The sequence below is a fragment of the Thunnus albacares genome, chromosome 23 (genome assembly GCF_914725855.1).
Source record: "Thunnus albacares chromosome 23, fThuAlb1.1, whole genome shotgun sequence".
Taxonomy (NCBI): Eukaryota; Metazoa; Chordata; class Actinopteri; order Scombriformes; family Scombridae; genus Thunnus; species Thunnus albacares.
The window spans coordinates 24,986,301-24,997,805 of NC_058128.1; the positions used below are offsets into that span (position 1 = coordinate 24,986,301).

Below are 11,505 nucleotides of genomic sequence, written 5' to 3' on the forward strand. Positions count from 1 at the left end.
GTAAGACATATGAAATAACTCAAATCAGGATCAAGCTCTAAAAATCAATATTATTGGAACATCCCCTGTAATGTTAAATTTGAAACTTGTCACAAATGCGTACCTAGTGCCATACAATTTAATTATCATTGTCACTTATTGTAGGATGGAGGAAGTCTGGTTCTTGCTGCGGACGGACTGTTTAGACTTCCGAGGAAGAAGTCATCTGGGAGTAGCTCTGAAGGACCGAAGCACTTCAACTGCTTCTTTTCCCTACAAGATGGTGTTGATGCTTTCATTAGAGAACAGCAACATTCACCTGAGGAGGTAAAGTATGACTATATTTAATACTTTCCTCCCTTTCACTATGATGTGAAAATCCAAGAAGTGTTAATGCACTATGGATTTATTCCCAGTTGTGTATATACATTTTACTTGAAACACTATTAAAGTTAATAGTTAATTTCAGGTGAAATAGTGTAAGTTGGACAGGCTTGAGCAATTATGCCTTCATGCGTTCCTTTTCACATGTATGGAAGTTTTTTGCAACATCGAACAACCAGAAAATGAAATGATAATGCAGAAATGTTTGTCATTAAACAGTGTCATACCTATTTTGAATATCATACCTAATGTGATGATACAGTTTTGGAATGATGTTCTTTGGGTGTTTCCATGCCCCTCTGTGTTCAGCAAGTTCAGATTTTACACAAACACATCCACTTTATAAGAAGTTAAACTTTGTGAGAGAGTAATGCATGTTCAGAATTGTGGCTCAAAACATGTACATTCCAGCTTTTACAGGGTTGTACCAGCTTTCAAGCAGAAAGCAGAAGTGCCCTCAGGTGAAAGGTCAAAAACATGTAAGCATGAACATCCACAGCGCTTTCTGAGTTTGAAGAGAGGCGAGAGGTAAATCTAAAGCTTGCATTGGCAGGTGAAAATGGGTTACAGTGTCCTGTTTCAGTTAAAAATGTTTGTATTTTCTTCTAGCCTTTCAAATGCTGTCTACCTACTCAAGGAATTGCAAGAAGATCTGGGAAAAAAACAAAAAACTTGTCTTCATGTACAACATTGCATGCAAATTAAAACCTCATTTGCAGGTAATTTTTCTGTATGTTAGCTTGATGTTTGCTTTGTAATATCTAAAAATTATTCCAGAGAAACAAAATGACTACTTACTTGTCTTCTTTTGAGTGTCTGCATACAATTTTTGTGAACTCTTTTTTAGTCAAAATATGTACAATACATTTGGGGTATTGCTTTGTTCCATTAACTGTGGCAGCGTTGGTAAAACTATATTTTATCATTAATGCAGTATTCTTATTTCTGTTTTTCTTACAGAAGTTTTACTCAGATCTTCTGACTAAAACAACATATGCTGTACCTGCATTCAATGCTTATGGGCACAATGTTGTTTGTCAGGTTATCATCATTTTGTTTTGACACTGTTATTAACTCTATTGCAATTTGTCATAGACAGTATAAAAAATAGAATAAATATTTGCTTTTGATTTTGTTTTAATGTTTTGTAGATTTCCTACAGTTGTAGGAATGTTCAGGGTACAGGCCTTGCTGATGGGGAACAGTTGGAACGACTCTGGTAAAATTGTAAAATTTAGTAAAATTGTTTCAATTTTACATTTTGGCATCATGTTGGAAAAGATTCTGTTGCACTTTTCTGTAAAAGTCATGCCAGCAAGGACAAGGTCAGACTCAATAACACTTGGTTACAACAGCACATGGTGAAAGAGAGAAAGATCACTTCTACAGCCTAATTTCGAGTCCAACTCGAGTCCTGATTTTCGGGACTCGTGACTTGACTCGGACTTGAGCACTGATGACTTGGACTCGAGCATTGACTGCATTCGGACGCGGGAGTTGAAGACGAGGACTTAAACTTGTTAATTGATAAAGTAATATATATCCGATTTTTGGCCGGTCAGATTTTCACATAGCCACACTGTGGCTCACGTCACACACACAGCAGCAGCTGCGGCACAGACATTGTAGCCACACACACAACATGCATGTCGCGCACACAGCGCACAGAAAGCCACAGCCAGCCACACACACACACACACACACACACACACACACACATGCACACATGCACACACGTCATTGGTATAGAAGTTCTTTAGTGTGAATGAAGAAGACAGAAAGCTCGTGAATTGTAATACCTTTGAGTCCAAAAAGAAAAAAAAAAAAAGTGATTCTTATAAAGAAAATCTGAACCACCAAAAGTCAGAATCAGTAGGTCAGTCAAAAAATTGGAAATTAGAATCGGCCAAGAAAAAAAATGCACCTAATACGCTGGTTTCAAGCTGCCGTTATAAACCAAAAACACCCCCCCCCCCCCCCCCCCCATTCTTATTTTATTTCTATGGTGTTTTTTTAAGACAAATTTTCTTCTGTTTTGATTTAGTGAATTAAGAAAATATCTTAATATCTCTATCTAAGTAGATGTGTATGGATTGATGTTAACATGTCTAAGGCTTAGATACTTGAGATTCACTATATTAAACTACACTACACAAATTTCATCACATTATTACACTACATTCATCACATTATTACATTCATCACATTAGTTCTACATTACATTATTAATTCTTAATTGTTATATAATCTATCCCTATTAATCATTGTATACTTAAAATTCACATGACAGTGTTTCCCCTATAATAATACAGGTTTGGCGGGCCGCCAGGGCAAAAAATATTCTTTTAAATGCCAAAAATAACGCCAAATATCCATTCATTCAGAAAGCAATAGTGTTTGAGAGCCTCTGAGCAGCGCTGTTTCGAAACCATAGACTGTCTAAAAATATGGACGTAGTAACTGTGACGTCACTCGTTGGTTTCTGAAGAGCAGTTTTGAAGCACAAAGTGAGCCGCTTTGGCCATCGCCATCTTGGCAGTTTGTGACGCTGCCTAACTTCCAGCCAATCAAAAATGGGCAAAAAGGCAGGCCAAATGGCCAAAACAAGCCACCTAGTGGCTGGCGGACCTGTCACTCAAAGCAGCCATGTCCTTCATTATGCATAACTTTACAGCTCAATAAAATTTAAACGAGTGAGTTATAAAAAAAATTCACCCCCCGTACAGTTGTCATGACAGGGGAAATTATATATAGAGACCAAAACCATTTTTTGTACCAGGCATTTTAACAGGTTGGTCTATGGGGATTGACTCGCTTTTGGAGCCAGCCTCAAGTGGCCATTAGAGGAACTGCAGTTTTTGGCACTTCCGCATTGGCTTCATTTTACAGCCCCAGAGGTTGCTGCTTGTTCGAAACATGAGTCAACATCTGTGTCGTTGCCTGGGAAACTGCAGGTAGCGTAACTCCTTTTAAGGAATAGGGCAGCTCGTAAGCGAGTGAGTGGTTAAGTGAGAGAGCGAGCGTCAGAAAAGTGACGGTGAATGTGAGCAGAGCAGAGGAAAAAGTTAGCAGTAAGGCCGTATTCAGACCAAATCAGGTGGTCCTGCATTCAGCCGCAGGGTTGAGCGGAGGTGTGTGCGGATCTGGGCGTGTTTATTTGTCCTCCGGAACGTAACCGCTGTGAAACAATAAGAAAATAACGTTTTTTGATCTGATTCACCGACATTCTCGCTACCAGCGCTCCCTCTCTTCATTCACTCTCTAGCTCACTCGACCACTGCTGCTCGCTCTCTCTCTCTCTCTCACTCGCTGGTGCTCTCTCTCTCTCTTCCTCTCGTCTTTTTTACAGTACAGACTACAGTGTGTCAGTTAATAAATGCTGCAGCTTGGGGGTTAGCTCCGAAGTTAGCAACAATGGGTTAGCCTAACCTGACGACGCTAAACAGAGAAATAGAGAACGATGAAATGTGCCGCTGCAGGAATACTTATCTGGATGGGGCGAGACGTTTAACTAGGCATGCAGACTACTCTCCTTTAGACTTAATGTGGCACTTTGATACGTAACTATTGTCTCCTTGATTGATCAAGTTTGTGTTTGTCGATAAATCTCTTTGCTTGAGACATCCATATCTCCTGGAGTTTCTGCATTAGTCACCTTGAGAATTCACCATGGACTGTCATTAGTTTTGTAGATAATCGGTCATAAGGGGAGGAAGATCACAAATTATTACAATTTATGTTGTGGGAACCATGTAGATATGCACCAAATTTCATGAAAATCCATCCAACAGTTGACAAAATATTTCAGTCTGAACTAAGGTGGTGGACTGATAAATACATTTTTCTTGCTATGACAACTAGAATTTCTGGTTATAACAAGAGGTCTTCAAGGTTTTCTTTTCACACTGAATGAAACATCTCAATGCTATGCCCTCTCCACTACAGCCTACTCCACAAATGTGACTGATCAAGTCTTGCTTGTTCAGGTTTGACACACAAAATGAAATTGGGTAGCGTCTTGCAGATTTATGCATGCCCAGTTACCAGAGCTAAAGTTATAAAGTAAAATTTTATTAATACTGATGGAAATTATGGACACAACTATAAAGGTAAGACTGTATTTTACTTCATTGTGCTATTTCCATTTCTGTGTTTCCATTCTTTGATTTACACACCCTGTCATCACTACTCATCAGTTTTCACTCTAATCTGACTGCATTACGGTGTCAACTATAGTACTCCTGTAACACCGTTCACTGAATCAATCAAACAGCCCCCAGTCTTCCACACTATCTTCATTAAAATGAATGAAGGGGACGCAGTCTATTGGGTCTTCTTATTGCGTTTTGATTAAAATGCTGTTAGAGCGTGCTTGCAGTGCTGCAGGGGTCTGCAGTGTAAATTGTCAGAGTGAAGATGAAGGGGTAGGGGTGGGGTGCAGTGCAGGGAAGCCCTCATCAGGGAATGTCAGCAGCTCTGGAAATGAGATCTGAAGAGGTCCTCGAGTCAGAACAGGGGATGAAACGACGCCTGTCAAACCAAGAGGTGCAGAGCCTCAACAAGAATCGGCAGCCTTCATTTGCATCTGACATTTTTAGGAATCCCATTTGTTGGTAAATTTCATCCCACGCTGATGAAAATGAATGTTTTAAGTTTATCAGTAACTAAAAATTCTTCTTCGTGAAGGTAGAAAAAAATGAACCCACTTTACCCAACGAAGTTTGCTTAAATGTTCTTTATCTTAGTTGCATCAACAAAGGTGATGTAAACCCACCGTGTGTAGAATTTGTATGTGATTTCACTGTCTCCTGGTAAAAATTGGTCACATACAAAAACAAAACAAAACAAGTTTAAATGTAGAATTAGAATGCACATTTTTATATTTATATACCAGTGCAATTAATTTAGTAAGTTAAAAAAACATAAACCAGTGTGATGGCCCTACGGTGCATGACACTAGATGTGCAATAAGATAATAATAATAAAGTAAATAATAGAGATAAAGTTCTGTCTTGACCTAAAAATAGTAGTTTGGCGAAAAAAAAGGTCCACTAACTAGCTTTTTCCAGAGCTACTAACTACATATGAGCAACTGTTACTGAGTTTTCTTAATTATCATAGAAGATAATGAATACATTTTTGTCATGTTTGTTTTTAAACTGTTCAACCTCTTCTGAAAACCCACTCAAGTAGAAAATGAAGAACCCAGCCTAGGTATTATGATTCCACACTTCACAGTTTGCATCCAGTGTGAATGTTCGGTGCCATTGCAGGAAGAACACAGGTGTGTCCTTTATAGCAAGGCTGAACATAATTGCCTTGGAGGTTGGGGCACATGAACTGCATTCCACTTTCATAGGGGAGACCAGAATTAGTTTCTTTTTACAGACCTGAAACCAGAGAGTAGTATGTTGGCAAAGCATTTTTTAAATACCCCCCAAAATTATTTTCTGATATTCTAGAGACCAGAGACACTGTTTATGTTTGATCCCTGTTACAAGTGTTTCAGTGTTGATGAATAAATACCTAATCATTGACTAATGTTAAGCTTAAGCCACACACAAACATGTTGTACATACAGACGGGTGACAAATTAAACGAAAAACCAACATATAGTTTAGTCTCTTCCTAGTCTTAGGAAAGTGTTGGGCCACCACTTGCCGCCAGAACAGCTTCAGTACACCTTGGCATTGATTCTACAGTCTCTGGAACTCTTCTGGAGGGATGAACACCATTCTTCAAAAAAATATTCCCTCGTTTTGATGATGGTGGTGGAGAGTGCTGTCTGACACGTCAGTCCAAAATCTCCAACAGGTGTTCAATTGGGTTCAGATCTGGTGACTTTACCCCTAGAGTGCTGAATTTACCCCATCCCCATGCTCATTTTACCCCTACCTTGGGGTAAGTTGTAGCATATGACTAACTTTTTTTGATGGGTCATTGTTCTAAAACCATAATAATTAGATAACTCGTTTTAATTTCCATGAATACACAACAACCTGAGGTATATATATTAACTAATATTTGAAAAAAATACACTTTTATTTTGCAGTAAAATCATCAAATGTAAAAAGTGGCTCATGTTACCTTGTTCTCCCCTAATTGGTTACCAAACATTATTGCATGTGGTTAACTACTTATTAACTGCCATATCTCTTAAATGTAAAATTCTATAGCAACCAAATTCAGCAGAGATGTACAGATGGGAATGCTGGACAAGTCTGTAGCATTTCATACAATGTGTGTGATATGATTAAAGGCTGTCAGGTCCATTTTTAGTGTGAGAAAAAGGTGGAAGATGCTGAGGCAGTAATTTCTAAGATAAGTCACACTTGTATTATCACCAAAGTGTCAAGGTCACTCATGAACTCAGAAATAATGACCAGATGGTTGAACATAATTCAAAAATGAATTGGAGTCTAGAAAATAAGCTCCACAATAGGAGGAGTTATGAGAAGTATATAATATGAGGTTTTATGATGTTGCATCAGGTTTGTCTTTGTCCTGGGACAAAGGCCTCGGTTTGCTCTGTATCTCTTTATGTACAGTAAACCTATTTACATTGAACTCTACCAGCTTCCAGTGTATTTTTTGAGTCTCTCTCTCATAAGTTTTGAGTTTAATACTAAGTTGTGGGTGACCTTTATTGGCCCATTTGAAGATTTTTCCATGACATGCTGGAGCAGTAGCTGGCATTCTAATCAGCTAGCAGCAATCACAGGCCTTTTTTTCATGACATGCATATTCTAGTTACTTTGCTAATCCCTTTACATTTCCTCTAACGCCATCATCAGGTCAAAATTTCAATTTGTCCATTATTTACTACCACAAACTTACATTCCCATTACTTTGTGTTTAGTGCTATTCAGCAAATGTTAGCATGTTAACATGCTAAACTAAGATGATGAACATGGTTAATATCATACTTGCTAAACATTGGAATGTGAGCATGTTAACATGGCTGTAGACTCTTTGTTACACTAGGACTGCGTAAACATCAAAAGAGGAACCTCAGCTTTTATCCAATTTATCATTTGGTTTTCTTTATAATGAGCATCTCAGCCTCACAAACTGTGGTGTACTCAGAAATATAAGACAAGGGAGATGGCTTAACATTCAGCAGGTGGCGGGCTTTACTCCACATGCTTCCAGAACACAGGATATCCCAGCATCTTATTTGCAGACTGGTAACTACAGCACAACCAAGTTTCCTAAATACCAAACTCAAATATTCAATACATCATATAAAGCTCCTTGCATTGTTGAATTTCCAAACACTTAAACCTGTAGCACAGAGATGTAGAATTATAAGATAAATCATGATTGAGTACAGTTACAAAGTTAATCCTAGTTAGTGCAACTCATCCTCAACCTTGAATAACAGGCTTTGCAACATAAAAGAGGTTTACACAGCTTTGAAAATCAACATCTGAGGCACACAATAAAACAGAGAACATAATTATGATCATTGATTCATACAGCTGTACTGAGAAGGGGATCAATATTTGACATGACATGTCAGATTATGATTATAAACCTCCTCATCTCCGCTGCAGGCAGTTTGCATCACTCATAGGGATATTCCACAGTGAGACTGACAGTGTGCCTTGCTTGGTTAGTCCTGCTCTGCTGTGCTGATTCACAGAGTGGGATGTCATTTTTCGAGGCACAGCAGCTGGCATGGCTTCTCCTTCCACTTGCCAAGAACACAAAGCAGGATGCATCACTCTCCTCCAACACGTCTCACTTCAAACCTTCATTATGAATGCAAGCCCACAGCCAGCCAATAGGAACACTGGTGTCAGGTGTTGAAGCAGTGCAGATGAAACCACAGCTTCTTATGCCTGGATGTACATGTGGCGTATTATTCAAGTGTTTGCATGTGTGCATATCTGTATGTTTCCCTCCTGCCTGCATGTTGACGTGTTTAAGTAAAACATGGGCACCTGCACGTACTGACCAATGATTTGAGGAAATAATTATTTTGCCCTTCATTCAAAGAGAGAGTTGATCATAGCTGAAGAGTGAGAGAACCTTAAAATCAGCTATCTCCTGCTTTAGCTCTCTTGTTTCTGAATCTCTTCACAACCCTGAGTCCACTGAGCACACTTAAATAAAAGCACCAATATGTAAAGTGGTGATGGAGTCAGACAATCAGCATAGTACTTAAAAGTGCTGCTTTGGACCTTTAGGACAGAATTCATTCATCATGTAAGGAGACTTTCATCATGACATCATAAGACAACATTAACAGTTCTACAAAACACCCAATGTTTTATTAATGTTTGCTTTCTACAATATTTGGGCATAGCAACTATGGTATGGTCAAGGTTAGGGAAAGATTGTGGTTATATGCTAAATAAAAAGGTCTTCATCATCAAGTTTACTAATGACACAGTAGTGGTAGGCTGGAGCACCTTAGGAGCATGTCACATTGCACGTACACATATTACTTGTGTATGTCACAAATAAACCTTTAAAACCTTGAGTTGCAGGTCTGTGACAAGATGCAAACTCTGGTCTCCTGCATGAAAATCTGATGCACTACATTCCCCTCAACAACCCTGACCTCCACACCCTTAAGTGGTCCGTGTATGTAATGTAATGTAAAGCAGGTTGTGTACCCATCAGGACTGAGTCTTTTGACTTGTGTTTACCATAGCCAGCAACAGCACGTTGCAGTGGTTTTTGGTAATCATGATTTTGGTAATCATGCTCCCCCAATGATGAAGCCTGGGCCTACATTAAATGCCACCCTGGGGTCAAACTGTCAGCTTATATAAGATATCTGATTTGTTTTATGTTGTTACTGTCACTGTTATTGCCACCTATCTTCGTCAGGAGAGTCTTGAAGAATAGATTTTTTAAATCTCAACAAAGCTACCTGGTCAGGTAAACACAGTGTGTTAGAAAAAATCGGTCAACCTAATTTTAACCCAGTATTCCAGGAATTACATCCATATTGGATGAATCAGCAGTTCATGATTTATGCCCAGTGCCAATGGAGGAAGCAGAGTGTCCTGTATGTAGAGAGGTGGCATAGACTTCCACTGTTTCTCATTAACACTTGGTGGCTGAATTGAACTCAGCAAACAGTCAAACGTTTGGACACACCTTCCCATTCACTTGAGTGAGAAAGTGAGTCAAAAAGTTTGACTGGTACTGTATATAATGTTATGTATGTTCAAATATTTTTGGGGTTTTTTTTATGATAACCTATCCATATCCATGGATTAAGGGTACTGCAGCAGCCATAATCCATGGATATGTCTTTGCCTCAATTTATACTGCCTATAGCAAATTTGTGTCCACTTGTACCTTTGCATTAGCTTTTTATGCAATTGCACTACCTCTTAAATTTGCTTTGTATTCAGTCTAAATACATCTCAAAGGAGTCAAATCTCAAGCAAGACAAGTTTCACATGGATCAAGCCAAATCTCAAGTCCTTATTTTTGTGACTCAAATCCAAGACAAGTCTCATCAGCTCTGCTGGGTTGCCACAAAATGGTGTAAATATTCATGGTGCCCAGAGAATTAACCCTGAATTGTAAGTTGGCAAAAAGATATCTCAAAATCTAATGGGCACATTTCCATGAAATCCCTCCACATCCACGTTCCCAAGATAATCCATTTGGTCCCCCAGAAAAACAACCCTCTAACTAAAGTTTGAAATCAATTGTGTTCTCTGAGCCAGATGCTAAACAAGTGATACCAAAGCAACGTAACACTGCATCACAATGAGGGTGAGAGTGCTCAGCATGCAAAACAACAGCTTTTCTTCTGGATCAGGAAATTGTGCTGGTGTTTAGTGAGAATATTTACAGGAGGGATGTTAGCTGAAACGAAGTGAGGAAGAACACAAATAGACACAGATGAGGCCTGGTAGCCTACAGTGTGTGTGGCGGAGGGGCAGTGTTGGGGGGTTGGCGGTTGCGGAGGAAGGTCGGGTCACCTCATTACTCTGATGGCTTTCACATTATTCCAGTGTCACATCCATACTGGAAAATCAGACAGTGCATCATTCGCCTTGGACTCACTGATCACCTTCATTCATCAACAGCAGGGAGCATGTACACATGCACACATACACATACACACACACACACAGCCCATTTATTTCAATTATGATCATGCAGCTTGTGTCATACAGTATCAACACACATACACACACACAAAAGCAGTCAAAACTAACACACTTCCTACTTAAAATACTACTACATTAACTATTACTGCTACTACTAATGATAAAAGTGTACTACTATAATGTAAAAACCTGCCAGTAGGCTTATGAGGTTGTTTTTGTACAAATGGGTTTTGTGAATTGATTTCAATGACAAACAGCAGAGTAAAATGATATGATAATTCCTCCTCAGCATTTACTATAACTCTGAAATCCCATCTAATATTGCTGTCAGCACTGCAGTAATTAATACAAGTGAGTGCTGGCGATGTTTTCCAGTCGTCGTGCAGTGAGAACAGCCCCGCCTGATATTTGCGTCTGTCCAAGGACTCCTCTAAAGAAAGAGATGCATTCAGCAATGACCGCCTCCCATGCAGCTGGCAGGAATCAAATTATGCTCTGCCAGCTTTCTGCTGCTTTGGCAGTGAATTTCTTGTTCTTTTGCATTGAAAAAAATCACATGCTGAGGAGACCATTGTTTTTCTGATGCTGTGAATTTGTTTATCAGTGTAGTTTGAAATGGTACTCACCTTTGTGGAGAAGAGCTCTGTGCTGGAGTCAAATTTCAATAAGCTTGTATATTGTGTGTTTAAAACTTCTTTTTCCATAGTAGTATTGGTTGTTCAGACTTGTCTAAAGCAAAGATGTCTCGATAACAGCGGGCAAGATTGTCATGATATTTGAAATTATATTTATTAGCTAAATATACTAGCTAAGTATACTAAATATATTATTAGGTAAAAAATAGCTGGTGCTAACGCTGCTGAATCTCTGATATTCAAGCCAGCTCTAGTTATCTAGTGGATATTCTAAAAGATAAAGCAAAAGGAAAGTAAAAAAAAATTAATTGAAAAACCTTTTTTGGAATAGCTAACACCATTGGCAGCACTAGCGTGACCAGCGTCAGTATCCTGGCCCACTTAGATGATTTCTGCTTGACCATCAGACAAAGATACTGATA

At 38.9% G+C, this 11,505-nt stretch overlaps 1 long non-coding RNA gene across 1 annotated transcript; it reads left to right on the forward strand.

The window, feature by feature from the left end:
* The first annotated feature begins 834 nt into the window (after nt 1-834).
* On the forward strand, nt 835-1,615 carry LOC122975181. The gene is made up of 3 exons (XR_006400585.1): nt 835-891; nt 973-1,082; nt 1,324-1,615. It is a non-coding gene; the product is annotated as an uncharacterized LOC122975181 (long non-coding RNA).
* The last annotated feature ends 9,890 nt before the right edge of the window (nt 1,616-11,505 follow it).